The sequence below is a fragment of the Ambystoma mexicanum genome, chromosome 6q (assembly GCF_040938575.1).
Source record: "Ambystoma mexicanum isolate Mex_15411 chromosome 6q, UKY_AmexF1_1, whole genome shotgun sequence".
Taxonomy (NCBI): Eukaryota; Metazoa; Chordata; class Amphibia; order Caudata; family Ambystomatidae; genus Ambystoma; species Ambystoma mexicanum.
The window spans coordinates 1,604,392,138-1,604,408,674 of NC_090937.1; the positions used below are offsets into that span (position 1 = coordinate 1,604,392,138).

General features: G+C 47.4%; 1 protein-coding gene across 1 annotated transcript in view; it reads right to left on the reverse strand.

Annotated features, from left to right (window-relative positions):
- Positions 1–16,537, reverse strand: part of LOC138516892 (uncharacterized) — a 145,828-nt gene that overhangs the window by 62,516 nt on the left and 66,775 nt on the right. The window lies entirely within an intron of this gene.

Sequence of the window (16,537 nt, forward strand, 5' to 3'; positions counted from 1 at the left end):
CAATCACACTGCGCGTGTGTCCTAAAACATTTTTAATAAAACCATGCAAAATCAGTTATTGCATCAGCCGACACGTGTTTAGAATCAGTAGCTGAAAGGCTTTATTCAGGAGTGATTTTCTTTGCCGCAATAGCGAGGAGATATATGATATGTGATGGGTGAATGCACCAGATTTGGAATTTTATTAGTTTTGGATCCAGTATACAAGGCATCACAAGCCCTAGAAGAAGAGCTGAGCTTGAAACACTTGTTGGCTGATGCAATAACTGATTTTGCTTGGTTGCATTAAAAAGGTTTTAGGACACACGTGCAGTGTGAGTGTATCAATTGTTTCTCGGTTAGTAATTGTGGAAGACTTGAGCAGAGGCTCCACGACACGATACCTTCACCTGCTGCAAGCTTGTCAACTTTTGTTCATTTGATTTGGATCTGAATAGTGGATAATTTATGTCATTGTGTACAAGCGCTGGGATTTCCAGTTCTTTTCTGCTCTGTGCATACTTTCAAGGTTGTCGCCAGCCCTGCTTCCATGGGCAATCATCTCAATAGCCCTAGGATCACCATCAACTGCTGGGGGAGCGAATCCCATACCCACCTCAATGCCCCTCCTTACCACCTGGGAGGGGATAGGGTCCTGGTTGTTCTTCTCCTGGGTGGTTTAGTATCTTCTCCTGGGTGGTTTAGTACAAGACCACTGTTCCAATTCCCCCAACCTAGCACCCATTAAGTGGGGCACTCTAGATTTGCTAACTGTATCAATCAGGCCCTTAAGCTCCTTCAATTGTCCTAAAGGGGGGCCCATACAGCCTTCCACTACAACTATTTCTTCCTTGATACAACCAATACTCTCAGTGATCAAGTTAGCCTGCTCCTGGACATTAGAAGAGGGCAACTCATGGGCATCCAGCACTTCCGTTAGGGTACCCATTTCTTGAGGGCCAGCACAGAGCCCCTGTATGGTTCATCTGTGGCGTAACAGCTCTTTGTCTATGTTTTATTTTCTTGCAATGGGTTACCATCTTCCAAGGGTTCTCGTTAGTTCTAGACCTCCCTAATAGGTTAACAGGGTCTTTAGCACAGGTGGTCCCCTTTGGACCCAGAGGATCAAACAGGTTTGTGAGCTCCAGCAGGGATATCCTATCCATGGAATAAAGAAACTCGGCTTCCAAAGCTAATGGGGGACCAATATCAGCCTTTTATGCCCGCCCTATACTAAGCGGTGGGGTATAGGTCTCCACAATATTTGGACCGGTGGAGGACTTATTTGTGTGCAGTATAAATATCTTGCCCCCATCTTGAGTTTGCTTGGAGGCAACTTGGTTCGGGTTCGGTTGGTCTACTTTGGTTATATGGGGCAGGGTGACCCCAGACAGCCCCTTTTTTGGAGGGGAGGTACCACATAAAGATATCAAATCATCAGTCACAGCTGACACACGATTAAATATGGTACCAGAAGGGCCATTAATGGGCCTATAGCCTCATCCCGAAGGGAACACACCAATATGTTGGTTGCAGCCACATTTTTAGCTGGGTCATCAATATCATATAAAAAAACCTTTATTTTGAAAATCAATTGATTAACCTCATTGATTGCCCCCATTGGATTGACGGCCTTCCTTTTCCCCATGATAGTTAATAATTAATAACCAAATAGATTAGTTAGTGGATCAAAGGTTAGCCTAAATCAGAACAACATCAGTAGATAAAACAATAAACACAATAAAAACAAAGCATATCTAGCACATTATCGTAAAAGCCACGGACGGCTCCAACCTCTAAAAGTACTTAAAACAAGTCCTCAGAACAAGCCCAGGCACGATAACAAAATAATTCACAAGCACTATCAGTTTAAAAATAAATAAAAACCATAGACCCTTATGATAGGTCCGTTCCAATGTGGGTGCAACGTGGGCACAGGATTGATCTAATGAAGGTGCCCAGGGCACATCCGACAGTTTAAGGGGCTGCTCTAGTCCGTGTCCCCCCCAGGCCACACTCTAGATAGAAGAAGGCTTGAAATTAAACCAAAAGGGCTATGTAAGCAGTAAGACCAAGCTTGAGCAGAATATTCTATCGTGGGTCCTTTTACAGTCTTGCTCAAGGTCACAAGTATCACCACCAGGGATCAAGATCAAGAAAATGTCTGCTCACTAGTCTATACGGGTCTTTGGGAATCAACAGTGGCTAATAGAAAAGTCAAGCTCGGTTGACCAATGTTACAGCAAGCTCTCAGCGGCTTTAGTGCCCAAAAACCATTAAACACTCCCTGGGGCCACCAAGCCCAGCTGGCTTGTATCTCAAGTCGTATAGATGAGTTACTTTCAATACGACGGGCCACAGGATCCCTGCGGCCTCCCGGAGAATCAGGACCTCAATCGCCTCAGAAATACGGGAGTCAGGATGGGCATCAGTATGTAGGCCAGCTCTTCACCAGTCACCAGCTCCAAACAACTCCAGGCAGCACAGACAGCAGGGACAGCGGCAGGCGTCGCCGCAAGGGTCACCATCCACAGGTTTTAAACCCCCTTTTCCTCTTCTTTCCTCCTGGTGAAAAGAGGGTGTGGACTCATGGAGAAAAGGGGGAATGGCCTCCAGAAGTAACAGGCCAAATCCTCAAATGCAGGCAGGCAGGACAGCAGGGACAGCGTCACCCTTTACCGCGGCAGGCTTCTATGCACTGCTAAGACTAACATCCAGAACATCGAAGATTACATGACAAATGGCATCATTGATGACCTCACATATTACATCACTACTCTCAATCCTACTAGGGGTCTGTTTAGAGTGTTGCTAGAAAAATCTAACCTATCTGCTGGATTTGTTGTTTCCACAGTTAGAGGCTTTTGAAGGTCTTCAGGCGTGAGAGGACAGGCAAACTTTCTAAGCAGCGCCACCTGCGATGAATATAGAGCATGCAGGGAATTTCACTAATAACAAAAAACTGCCAATAACAGCGAAAAACCAATAATATGGGGTTACAAAGCTTCCATTCAGTGTTTGCAATACAACCAATAGTGAAAAAAGTAAACACAGGAATGAAAATGGTCCTTGATGGACCACTAACATGTATGTGTGTGTATGAGATTTATATAGTGCAAGCCTAGTCGGGAAGGTGCACTGTTTTGCTGTAGGGATGGTCATCGGCGGGTTGGTGTGAGGGCAGATCAGAATAATGGTGGCCATTATGACAATAGGCAATATTCTATGAAGCATTTGCTGTTAACATTTCTATATGCAATGATGTTCATGGAAAAAAGCATGACGTCATAAAGAGGTCACTGGCTTGTCTACTGCGACCAATTTGTTTTTCAATGCGATTCACATGCACCCTGAGGAGTGGAGAGCTCAGTTTGTGTTCATAACTACCCGGCAGGAAACGGTAAGGAACTGATGGCCCGTCATTGTGTGACACTAACTGATTGCAGCAGAGTGTTTTAGGGGTCAGCGAGAAGTGGGCCTCTGGCCCCGATAGTCCCACTTGTGATTCCCACACCTGCTTCTGTCAGATTAAAAGTCCCTGCAGGATTGTATATCCACTATCTGCGTTTGATCAGAGCCAAAGGCTACATGATTCTCTTTTGAGCTCAGCTGATGAGGCTTTCTAGTATTCCACCAATGCCTAGAAATATAACTGGCTGAAGCATAGTGAATTCAATCATTTCATAATAAAGCAGTCAGGAATAGGCATGTTGTCCTTCCTTTTTGGCATAGGATCAGCTATATTCTTATATTTAGTACAGCTACACATTTGTTCAAATTCACTGAGTGGAGGGAGAGGCAAAAGATAGATTCTATGGCTAGGCATCATCACCACAGGTGGCTGGGAGTAGAGGAAGAGGCAGAAGATATATTCTATGGCCAAGCATCACCATCAGAGATTTCTGGGAGTAGAGGAAGACGCAGAAGTTAGATTCTATGGCCAAAGATTACCACCATAGGTGACCAGAAGTAGAGGAAGAGCAAAAAGACAGATTCTATGACTAAGCATCACCACCACAGGTGGCTGGAAGTAGAGGAAGAGCAACACAATAGAATCTATGGCTAAGCATTATCACCACTGGTGGCTGAGAGTAGATGAAGAGGGAGAAGGTAGATTCTATGGACAAACATTACCACCGCAGGTGTCTGGGAGTAGAGGAAGAGGCAGAAGTTAGATTCTAAGGATAAACATTACCACCGCAGGTGTCTGGGAGTAGAGGAAGAGGCAGAAGTTAGATTCTATGGCCAAGCATCACCATCAGAGATTTCTGGGAGTAGAGGAAGACGCATAAGTTAGATTCTATGGCCAAGCATCACCACCACAGGTGGCTGGAAGTAGAGGAAGAGCAAGAAGATAGATTATATGGCTAAGTATCAAAACCAAAGGTGGCTGGGAGTATAGGAAGAGGCAGAGGTTAGAGTCTATGGCAAGCATCACCATCACAGCATGCAAGGAGTAGAGAGAGAGCCAGAAAATGGATTCTATGGCCAGCCATCACCACCACAAGTGTCGGACAGTAGAGTAAGAGGCAGAAGATAGATTCTGTGGCCAAACATCACCACCATAGTTGACTGGAGTAGAGAAAGAGGCAGAAGAAACATTCTGTGTCCAAGCATCACTATCACAGGTGGCTGGGAGTATAGCTGAGGCAGAAGATAGATTATGTGGCCAACACCACCATCATAGGTGACTGGAGAAGAGTAGGAGGCATAAGTTAGATTCTATGGCCAACCTCACCATCACATGTGGCTGGGAGTTGAGGAAGAGGCATTAGAAAGATTCTATGGCCAAGCATCACCACCACAGTTGGCTGGGAGTAGAGGAAGAGGCAGAAGTTAGTTTCTATGGCCAAGCTCCAACACCACAGGTCGCTGGGAGTAGAGGATAAGGCAGAGCTTAGATTTTATGCCAAGCCTCACCATCACAGGTGGCTGGGAGTAGAGGAAGAGGCAAACATTAGATTGTATGGCCAAGCATCACCACGATGGGTGGCTGGCAGTAGAGGAAGAGGCAGTAGATACATTCTATGACCAAGCTCACCATCACAGCTTGCTCGGAGTGGAGCAAGAGGCAGAAGTTAGGTTCTATTGCCAAGCATCACCACCACAGGTGGTTGGGAGTAGAGGAAGAAGAAGTTAAATTCTATGGCCAAGCATCACCACCAGAAGTGGCAGGGAGTAGAGGAAGAGGCGGAAGTTAGATTCAATGGTCCAGCATCACCACCACAAGTGGCTGGGAGTAGAGGAAGAGCAAGAAGATAGATTCTAGGGCTAAACATCACCACCAAAGGTGGCTGGGAGTAGAGGAAGAGGCAAAAGTTACATTCTATGGCCAAGCATCCCCACCACAGGTGGCTGGGAGTATAGGAAGAGGCAGAATTTAGATTCTATGGCCAAGCATCACCACCACAGGTGGCAGGGAGTAGAGGAAGAGGCAGATATTACTTTGTATGGCCAAGCATCACCACCACAAGTGGCTCGGAGTAGAGGAAGAGACAGTAGATAGATTCTATGGCCAAACATCACCATCACAGGTGGCTGGGAGTAGAGCAAAAGGCAGAAGTTATATTCTATGGCCAAGCATCACCACCACAGGTGGCTGGGAGTAGATGAAAAGACAGAAGATAGATTCTATGGCCAAGCATCACCACCACAGGTGGCTTGAAGTAGGGAGAAAAAGGCTGTAGATAGATTATATGGCCAGGAATCACCATCACAGGAGGCTGGGAGTAGAGAAAGAGGCAGAAGAAAGATTCTATGGCCAAGCATCACAATCACAGGTGACTGGGAGTAGAGGAAGAGACAGTAGATATATTCTATAGCCAAGCATGACCATCACGGGTGGCTGAGAGTAGAGGAAGAGGCAGAAGCTAGATTCTATGGCTGAGCATTACCACCACCACAGGTGGCTTAAAGCAGAGGAACAGCAAGAAGATAGATTAGTTGGCTAAGCACCACCACCACCAAATGTGGCTGGGAGTAGAGAAAGAGCAGAAGTTAGATTCTATGGCCAAGCATCACCACCACAGGTGGATGGGAGTAGATAAGAAGAGCCAGTATATAGATTATATGGCCAAGAATCACCATCACTGGAAGTAGAGGAAGAGACAGAAGTTGAATTTTATGGCCAAGCATCACCACCACAGGTGGCTGGGAGTAGAGGAAGAGGCAGAAGAAATATTCTATGCCAAGCATCACAATCACAGGTGGCTTGGAGTAGAGGAAGAGGCAGAAATTAGATTCTATGGCAAAGCATCACCACCACAGGTGGATGGGAGTAGAGGAAGAGGCAGAAGTTAGTTTCTATGGCCAAGCTCCAACACCACAGGTCGCTGGGAGTAGAGGATAAGGCAGAGCTTAGATTTTATGCCAAGCCTCACCATCACAGGTGGCTGGGAGTAGAGGAAGAGGCAAACATTAGATTGTATGGCCAAGCATCACCACGATGGGTGGCTGGCAGTAGACGAAGAGGCAGTAGATACATTCGATGACCAAGCTCACCATCACAGCTTGCTCGGAGTGGAGCAAGAGGCAGAAGTTAGATTCTATTGCCAAGCATCACGACCACAGGTGGTTGGGAGTAGAGGAAGAAGAAGTTAAATTCTATGGCCAAGCATCACCACCAGAAGTGGCAGGGAGTAGAGGAAGAGGCGGAAGTTAGATTCAATGGTCCAGCATCACCACCACAGGTGGCTGGGAGTAGAGGAAGAGCAAGAAGATAGATTCTAGGGCTAAACATCACCACCAAAGGTGGCTGGGAGGAGAGGAAGAGGCAAAAGTTACATTCTATGGCCAAGCATCACCACCACAGGTGGCTGGGAGTATAGGAAGAGGCAGAATTTAGATTCTATGGCCAAGCATCACCACCACAGGTGGCTGGGAGTAGAGGAAGAGGCAGATATTACTTTGTATGGCCAAGCATCACCACCACAAGTGGCTCGGAGTAGAGGAAGAGGCAGAATTTAGATTCTATGGCCAAACATCACCATCACAGGTGGCTGGGAGTAGAGCAAAAGGCAGAAGTTATATTCTATGGCCAAGCATCACCACCACAGGTGGCTTGAAGTAGAGAGAAAAAGGCTGTAGATAGATTATATGGCCAGGAATCACCATCACAGGAGGCTGGGAGTAGAGAAAGAGGCAGAAGAAAGATTCTATGGCCAAGCATCACAATCACAGGTGACTGGGAGTAGAGGAAGAGACAGTAGATATATTCTATAGCCAAGCATGACCATCACGGGTGGCTGAGAGTAGAGGAAGAGGCAGAAGCTAGATTCCATGGCTGAGCATTACCACCACCACAGGTGGCTTAAAGCAGAGGAACAGCAAGAAGATAGATTAGTTGGCTAAGCACCACCACCACCAAAGGTGGCTGGGAGTAGAGAAAGAGCAGAAGTTAGATTCTATGGCCAAGCATCACCACCACAGGTGGATGGGAGTAGATAACAAGAGCCAGTATATAGATTATATGGCCAAGAATCACCATCACTGGGAGTAGAGGAAGAGACAGAAGTTGAATTTTATGGCCAAGCATCACCACCACAGGTGGCTGGGAGTAGAGGAAGAGGCAGAAATTAGATTCTATGGCAAAGCATCACCACCACAGGTGGATGGGAGTAGAGGAAGAGGCAGAAGTTAGTTTCTATGGCCGAGCTCCAACACCACAGGTCGCTGGGAGTAGAGGATAAGGCAGAGCTTAGCTTTTATGCCAAGCCTCACCATCACAGGTGGCTGGGAGTAGAGGAAGAGGCAAACATTAGATTGTATGGCCAAGCATCACCACGATGGGTGGCTGGCAGTAGAGGAAGAGGCAGTAGATACATTCTATGACCAAGCTCACCATCACAGCTTGCTCGGAGTGGAGCAAGAGGCAGAACTTAGATTCTATTGCCAAGCATCATCACCACAGGTGGTTGGGAGTAGAGGAAGAAGAAGTTAAATTCTATGGCCAAGCATCACCACCAGAAGTGGCAGGGAGTAGAGGAAGAGGCGGAAGTTAGATTCAATGGTCCAGCATCACCACCACAGGTGGCTGGGAGTAGAGGAAGAGCAAGAAGATAGATTCTAAGGCTAAACATCACCACCAAACGTGGCTGGGAGTAGAGGAAGAGGCAAAAGTTACATTCTATGGCCAAGCATCACCACCACAGGTGGCTGGGAGTAGAGTAAGAGGCAGATATTACTTTGTATGGCCAAGCATCACCACCACAAGTGGCTCGGAGTAGAGGAAGAGACGACAGTAGATAGATTCTATGGCCAAACATCACCATCACAGGTGGCTGGGAGTAGAGCAAAAGGCAGAAGTTATATTCTATGGCCAAGCATCACCACCACAGGTGGCTGGGAGTAGAGGAAAAGCAGAAGATAGATTCTATGGCCAAGCATCACCACCACAGGTGGCTTGAAGTAGAGAGAAAAAGGCTGTAGATAGATTATATGGCCAGGAATCACCATCACAGGAGGCTGGGAGTAGAGAAAGAGGCAGAAGAAAGATTCTATGGCCAAGCATCACAATCACAGGTGACTGGGAGTAGAGGAAGAGACAGTAAATATATTCTATAGCCAAGCATGACCATCACGGGTGGCTGAGAGTAGAGGAAGAGGCAGAAGCTATATTCTGTGGCTGAGCATTACCACCACCACAGGTGGCTTAAAGCAGAGGAACAGCAAGAAGATAGATTAGTTGGCTAAGCACCACCACCACCAAAGGTGGCTGGGAGTAGAGAACGAGCAGAAGTTAGATTCTATGGCCAAGCATCACCACCACAGGTGGATGGGAGTAGATAAGAAGAGCCAGTATATAGATTATATGGCCAAGAATCACCATCACTGGGAGTAGAGGAAGAGACAGAAGTTGAATTTTATGGCCAAGCATCACCACCACAGGTGGCTGGGAGTAGAGGAAGAGGCAGAAGAAATATTCTATGCCAAGCATCACAATCACAGGTGGCTTGGAGTAGAGGAAGAGGCATAAATTAGATTCTATGGCAAAGCATCACCACCACAGGTGGATGGGAGTAGAGGAAGAGGCAGAAGTTAGTTTCTATGGCCGAGCTCCAACACCACAGGTCGCTGGGAGTAGAGGATAAGGCAGAGCTTAGCTTTTATGCCAAGCCTCACCATCACAGGTGGCTGGGAGTAGAGGAAGAGGCAAACATTAGATTGTATGGCCAAGCATCACCACGATGGGTGTCTGGCAGTAGAGGAAGAGGCAGTAGATACATTCTATGACCAAGCTCACCATCACAGGTGGCTTTGAGTAGAGGAAGAGGCATTTGATAGATTCTATAGCCAAGCATCACCACCACACGTGGCTGGGAGTAGACGAAGAGGCAGTAGATAGATTATGTGGACAGGCATCACCACCACAGGTGGCTGGGAGTAGAGGAAGAAGAAGTTAAATTCTATGGCCAAGCATCACCACCAGAAGTGGCAGGGAGTAGAGGAAGAGGCGGAAGTTAGATTCAATGGTCCAGCATCACCACCACAGGTGGCCGGGAGTAGAGGAAGAGCAAGAAGATAGATTCTAGGGCTAAACATCACCACCAAAGGTGGCTGGGAGGAGAGGAAGAGGCAAACGTTACATTCTATGGCCAAGCATCACCACCACAGGTGGCTGTGAGTATAGGAAGAGGCAGAATTTAGATTCTATGGCCAAGCATCACCACCACAGGTGGCAGGGAGTAGAGGAAGAGGCAGATATTACTTTGTATGGCCAAGCATCACCACCACAAGTGGCTCGGAGTAGAGGAAGAGACAGTAGATAGATTCTATGGCCAAACATCACCATCACAGGTGGCTGGGAGTAGAGCAAAAGGCAGAAGTTATATTAAATGGCCAAGCATCACCACCACAGGTGGGTGGGAGTAGAGGAAAAGACAGAAGATAGATTCTATGGCCAAGCATCACCACCACAGGTGGCTTGAAGTAGAGAGAAAAAGGCTGTAGATAGATTATATGGCCAGGAATCACCACCACAGGTGGCTGGGAGTAGAGGAAGAGCAAGAAGATAGATTCTAGGGCTAAACATCACCAACAAAGGTGGCTGGGAGTAGAGGAAGAGGCAAACGTTACATTCTATGGCCAAGCATCACCACCACAGGTGGCTGGGAGTATAGGAAGAGGCAGAATTTAGATTCTATGGCCAAGCATCACCATCACAGGTGGCTGGGAGTAGAGGAAGAGGCAGATATTACTTTGTATGGCCAAACATCACCATCACAAGTGGCTCGGAGTAGAGGAAGAGACAGTAGATAGATTCTATGGCCAAACATCACCATCACAGGTGGCTGGGAGTAGAGCAAAAGGCAGAAGTTATATTCTATGGCCAAGCATCACCACCACAGGTGGGTGGGAGTAGAGGAAAAGACAGAAGATAGATTCTATGGCCAAGCATCACCACCACAGGTGGCTTGAAGTAGAGAGAAAAAGGCTGTAGATAGATTATATGGCCAGGAATCACCATCACAGGTGAATGGGAGTAGAGGCAGAGGCAGAAGTTAGATTCTATGGCCAAACATCACCACCACAGGTGGCTGGGAGTAGAGGAAGAGCAGAAGTTAGATTCTATGGACAAGCATCACCACCACAGGTGGATGGGAGTAGATAAGAAGAGCCAGTATATAGTTTATATGGCCAAGAAACACCATCACTGGGAGTAGAGGAAGAGACGGAAGTTGGATTTTATGGCCAAGCATCACCACCACAGGTGGCTGGGAGTAGAGGAAGAGGCAGAAGAAATATTCTATGGCCAAGCATCACAGTCACAGGTGGCTTGGAGTAGAGAAAGAGGCAGAAGACATATTCTATGGCCAAGCATCACCATCACAGGTGGTTGGGAGTTGAGGAAGAGGCATAAATTAGTTTCTATGGCCAAGCTCCAACACCACAGGTGGCTGGGAGTAGAGGAAGAGGCAGAAGTTGGATTCTATGGCAAAGCATCACCACCATAGGTGGATGGAGTAGAGAGGAAGAGCCAGTAGCTAGATTATACGGCCAATAATCAGCATCACTGGGAGTAGAGGATGAGGCAGAGCTTAAATTTTATGCCAAGCATCACCACCACAGGTGGCTGGGAGTAGAGGAAGAGGCAGTGGATATATTCTATTTCCAAACATCACCATCACAGGTGGCTGGGAGTAGAGGAAGAGGCAAACATTAGATTGTATGGCCAAGCATCACCACCACAGGTGGCTGGTAGTAGAGGAAGAGGCAGAAGAAATATTCTATGGCCAAGTGTCACAACCACAAGTGGCTGGGAGTAGAGGAAGAGGCAGTAGATATATTCTATGGCCAAGCATCACCACCACAGGTGGATGGGAGTAGATAAGAAGAGCCAGTATTTAGATTATATGGCCAAGAATCAGCATCACTGGGAGTAGAGGAAGAGACAGAAGTTGAATTTTATGGCCAAGCATCACCACCACCACAGGTGGCTGGGAGTAGAGGAAGAGGCAGAAGAAATATTCTATGGCCAAACATCACAATCACAGGTGGCTTGGAGTAGAGGAAGAGGCAGAAGAAATATTCTATGGCCAAGCATCACCATCACAGGTGGTTGGGAGTAGAGGAATAGGCAGATGTTAGTTTCTATGGCCAAGCTCCAACACCACAGGTCGCTGGGAGTAGAGGAAGAGGCAGAAGTTAGTTTCTATGGCCAAGCACCAACACCACAGGTGGCTGGGAGTAGAGGAAGAGGCAGAAGTTTGATTCTATGGCAAAGCATCACCACCACAGGTGGATGGGACTAGAGAGGAAGAGCCAGTAGCTAGATTCTATTGCCAATAATCACCATCACTGGGAGTAGAGGAAGAGGCAGAAGATAGATTCTATGGCCAAGCATCACCAACACGGCTTGCTGGGAGTAGAGGATGAGGCAGAAGTTAAATTCTATGGCTGAGCATTACCACCACCACAGGTGGCTGGAAGCAGAGGAACAGCAAGAAGATAGATTAGTTGGCTAAGCACCACCACAGGTGGCTGGGAGTAGAGGAAGAGCAGAAGTTAGTTTCTATGGCCAAGCTCCAACACCACAGGTAGCTGGGAGTAGAGTATAAGGCAGAGCTTAGATTTTATGCAAAACATCACCATCACAGGTGGCTGGGAGTAGAGGAAGAGGCAAACATTAGATTTTATGGCCAAGCATCACCACCACAGGTGGCTGGTAGTAGAGGAAGAGGCAGAAGAAATATTGTATGGCCAAGTGTCACTACCACAAATGGCTGGGAGTAGAGGAAGAGGCAGTAGATAATTTTTATGGCCAAGCATCACCACAACAGGTGGCTGGGAGTAAAGGAAGAGCCAGAAGTTAGATTGTATGGCCATGCATCATCACCAGAAGTTCCTGGGAGTAGAGAAGGAGGCAGTCGTTACTATGGCCAAGCATCACCATCACAGGTTGCTGGGAGTAGAGGAAGAGGTAGTAGATAGATACTATGACCACGCATCACCACCACAGGTGGCTGGGAGTAGAGGAAGAGGCAGAAGAAATATTCTATGGCCAAGCATCATAATCACATGTGGCTTGGAGTAGAGGAAGAGGCAGACGAAATATTATATGGCCTAGCATCACCATCACAGGTGGTTGGGAGTAGAGGAAGAGGCAGAAGTTAGTTTCTATGGCCAAGCACCAACACCACAGGTGGCTGGGAGTAGAGGAAGAGGCAGAAGTTTGATTCTATGGCACAGCATCACCACCACAGGTGGATGGGAGTAGAGAGGAAGAGCCAGTAGCTAGATTCTATGGCCAATAATCACCATCACTGGGAGTAGAGGAAGAGGCAGTAAGATATATTCTATAGCCAAGCATGACCATCACGGGTGGCTGAGAGTAGAGGAAGAGGCAGAAGATAGATTCTATGGCCAAGTATCACCAACACGGCTTGCTGGGAGTAGAGGATGAGGCAGAAGTTAAATTCTATGGCTGAGCATTACCACCACCACAGGTGGCTGGAAGCAGAGCAACAGCAATAAGATAGATTAGTTGGCTAAGCACCACCACAGGTGGCTGGGAGTAGAGGAAGAGCAGAAGTTAGATTCTGTGGTCAAGCATCACCACCACAGGTGGATGGGAGTAGATAAGAAGAGCCAGTATATAGATTATATGGCCAAGAATCACCATCACTGGGAGTAGAGGAAGAGACAGAAGTTGAATTTTATGGCCAAGCATCACCACCACAGGTGGCTGGGAGTAGAGGAAGAGCAGAAGAAATATTCTATGCCAAGCATCACAATAACAGGTGGCTTGGAGTAGAGGAAGAGGCAGAAGTTAGATTCTATGGCAAAGCATCACCACCACAGGTGGATGGGAGTAGAGGAAGAGGCAGAAGTTAGTTTCTATGGCAAGCTCCAACACCACAGGTCGCTGGGAGTAGAGGATAAGGTAGAGCTTAGATTTTATGCCAAGCATCACCATCACAGGTGGCTGGGAGTAGAGGAAGAGGCAAACATTAGATTGTATGGCCAAGCATCACCACCACAGGTGGCTGGTAGTAGAGGAAGAGGCAGAAGAAATATTCTATGGCCAAGTGTCACAACCACAAGTGGCTGGGAGTAGAGGAAGAGGCAGTAGATATATTCTATAGCCAAGCATGACCATCGCGGGTGGCTGAGAGTAGAGGAAGAGGCAGACGATAGATTCTATGGCCAAGCATCACCAACACGGCTTGCTGGGAGTAGAGGATGAGGCAGAAGTTAGAAGTTAAATTCTATGGCTGAGCATTACCACCACCACAGGTGGCTGGAAGCAGAGCAACAGCAATAAGATAGATTAGTTGGCTAAGCACCACCACCACCACAGGTGGCTGGGAGTAGAGGAAGAGGCAGAAGAAATATTCTATGGCCAAGCATCATAATCACATGTGGCTTGGAGTAGAGGAAGAGGCAGACGAAATATTATATGGCCTAGCATCACCATCACAGGTTGTTGGGAGTAGAGGAAGAGGCAGAAGTTAGTTTCTATGGCCAAGCACCAACACCACAGGTGGCTGGGAGTAGAGGAAGAGGCAGAAGTTTGATTCTATGGCAAAGCATCACCACCACAGGTGGATGGGAGTAGAGAGGAAGAGCCAGTAGCTAGATTCTATGGCCAATAATCACCATCACTGGGAGTAGAGGAAGAGGCAGTAAGATATATTCTATAGCCAAGCATGACCATCACGGGTGGCTGAGAGTAGAGGAAGAGGCAGAAGATAGATTCTATGGCCAAGTATCACCAACACGGCTTGCTGGGAGTAGAGGATGAGGCAGAAGTTAAATTCTATGGCTGAGCATTACCACCACCACAAGTGGCTGGAAGCAGAGGAACAGCAAGAAGATAGATTAGTTGGCTAAGCACCACCACAGGTGGCTGGGAGTAGAGGAAGAGCAGAAGTTAGATTCTGTGGTCAAGCATCACCACCACAGGTGGATGGGAGTAGATAAGAAGAGCCAGTATATAGATTATATGGCCAAGAATCACCATCACTGGGAGTAGAGGAAGAGACAGAAGTTGAATTTTATGGCCAAGCATCACCACCACAGGTGGCTGGGAGTAGAGGAAGAGGCAGAAGAAATATTCTATGCCAAGCATCACAATAACAGGTGGCTTGGAGTAGAGGAAGAGGCAGAAGTTAGATTCTATGGCAAAGCATCACCACCACAGGTGGATGGGAGTAGAGGAAGAGGCAGAAGTTAGTTTCTATGGCAAGCTCCAACACCACAGGTCGCTGGGAGTAGAGGATAAGGTAGAGCTTAGATTTTATGCCAAGCATCACCATCACAGGTGGCTGGGAGTAGAGGAAGAGGCAAACATTAGATTGTATGGCCAAGCATCACCACCACAGGTGGCTGGTAGTAGAGGAAGAGGCAGAAGAAATATTCTATGGCCAAGTGTCACAACCACAAGTGGCTGGGAGTAGAGGAAGAGGCAGTAGATGTATTCTATAGCCAAGCATGAACATCGCGGGTGGCTGAGAGTAGAGGAAGAGGCAGACGATAGATTCTATGGCCAAGCATCACCAACACGGCTTGCTGGGAGTAGAGGATGAGGCAGAAGTTAGAAGTTAAATTCTATGGCTGAGCATTACCACCACCACAGGTGGCTGGAAGCAGAGCAACAGCAATAAGATAGATTAGTTGGCTAAGCACCACCACCACCACCGGTGGCTGGGAGTAGAGGAAGAGAAGAAGTTAGATTCTATGGCCAAGCATCACCACCACAGGTGGATGGGAGTAGATAAGAAGAGCCAGTATATAGATTATATTGCCAAGAATCACCATCACTGGGAGTAGAGGAAGAGACAGAAGTTGAATTTTATGCCAAGCATCACCACCACAGGTGGCTGGGAGTAGAGGAAGAGGCAGAAGAAATATTCTATGGCCAAGCATCATAATCACAGGTGGCTTGGAGTAGAGGAAGAGGCAGAAGAAATATTCTATGGCCAAGCATCACCATCACAGGTGGTTGGGAGTAGAGGAAGAGGCAGAAGTTAGTTTCTATGGCCAAGCACCAACACCACAGGTGGCTGGGAGTAGAGGAAGAGGCAGAAGTTTGATTCTATGGCAAAGCATCACCACCACAGGTGGATGGGAGTAGAGAGGAAGAGCCAGTAGCTAGATTCTATGGCCAATAATCACCATCACTGGGAGTAGAGGAAGAGGCAGTAGATTTATTCTATAGCCAAGCATGACCATCACAGGTGGCTGAGAGTAGAGGAAGAGGCAGAAGATAGATTCTATGGCCAAGCATCACCAACACGTCTTGCCGGGAGTAGAGGATGAGGCAGAAGTTAAATTCTATGGCTGAGCATTACCACCACCACAGGTGGCTGGAAGCAGAGGAACAGCAAGAAGATAGATTAGTTGGCTAAGCACCACCACAGGTGGCTGGGAGTAGAGGAAGAGCAGAAGTTAGATTCTATGGTCAAGCATCACCACCACAGGTGGATGGGAGTAGATAAGAAGAGCCAGTATATAGATTATATGGCCAAGAATCACCATCACCGGGAGTAGAGGAAGAGACAGAAGTTGAATTTTATGGCCAAGCATCACCACCACAGGTGGCTGGGAGTAGAGGAAGAGGCAGAAGAAATATTCTATGCCAAGCATCACAATCACAGGTGGCTTGGAGTAAAGGAAGAGGCAGAAGTTAGATTCTATGACAAAGCATCACCACCAGAGGTGGATGGGAGTAGAGGAAGAGGCAGAAGTTAGTTTCTATGGCCAAGCTCCAACACCACAGGTCGCTGGGAGTAGAGGATTAGGCAGAGCTTAGATTTTATGCCAAGCATCATCATCACAGGTGGCTGGGAGTAGAGGAAGAGGCAAACATTAGATTGTATGACCAAGCATCACCACCACAGGTGGCTGGTAGTAGAGGAAGAGGCAGAAGAAATATTCTATGGCCAAGTGCCACTACCACAAGTGGCTGGGAGTAGAGGAAGAGCCAGTAGCTAGATTCCATGGCCAATAATCACCATCACGGGGAGTATAGGATGATGCAGAGCTTAGATTTATGCCAAGCATCACCACCACAGGTGGCTGGGAGTAGAGGAAGAGGCAGTGGATATATTCTATTGCC